This window comes from Octopus bimaculoides, chromosome 19 (assembly GCF_001194135.2).
Source record: "Octopus bimaculoides isolate UCB-OBI-ISO-001 chromosome 19, ASM119413v2, whole genome shotgun sequence".
Classification (NCBI taxonomy): domain Eukaryota; kingdom Metazoa; phylum Mollusca; class Cephalopoda; order Octopoda; family Octopodidae; genus Octopus; species Octopus bimaculoides.
In genome coordinates, this window is record NC_068999.1 from 52,327,567 (window position 1) to 52,328,172 (window position 606).

General features: G+C 42.9%; 1 protein-coding gene across 1 annotated transcript in view; it reads right to left on the reverse strand.

Annotated features, from left to right (window-relative positions):
• Nucleotides 1-606, reverse strand: part of LOC106878177 (proteasome adapter and scaffold protein ECM29) — a 63,326-nt gene that overhangs the window by 62,318 nt on the left and 402 nt on the right. The gene's annotated exons all lie outside the window — the stretch shown is intronic.

A 606-nucleotide genomic window follows, 5' to 3' on the forward strand; every position in this document is an offset into this window, starting at 1 on the left:
CTTTACTCTTTTACTTGTTTCAGTCATTTGACTGCGGCCATGCTGGAGCACCGCCTTTAGTCGAGCAAATTGACCCCGGGACTTATTCTTTGTAAGCCTAGTACTTATTCTATCGGTCTCTTTTTGCCGAACCGCTAAGTGATGGGGACATAAACACACCAGCATTGGTTGTCAAGCAATGCTAGGAGGACAAACACAGACAATAAATCTTCGCAAGCTGAGTTTTGTGTCCAATGAAGGAGACGACGTTGGCACGGGTGCCAGTTGTCAAATTTAGTTCAATTTCACTTGCCTCAACAAGTCTTCGCAAGCAGAGTTTAGTGTCCAATGTAGGAAAGGTACGTATAAGTGGGCTGGCTACACCCCTGGCAGAGGCCTTGCATGCAGAATGAAATACAAGGCATTATTTATAAGACATACACTACAAACAACTGACGCATGCTGGAGGAATGTACTTATAGAAGGGATAAACCAAGAGAGGCTTAGAATAAAGTAGTTAGATTAGACACAATAAGGTTCAAAATACTGAGCCTCACAGGATCAAGATGCAAAGAATATGTCAGTATGGACGGCAGACATGAAATGGTGGTGATGATGATGATATAC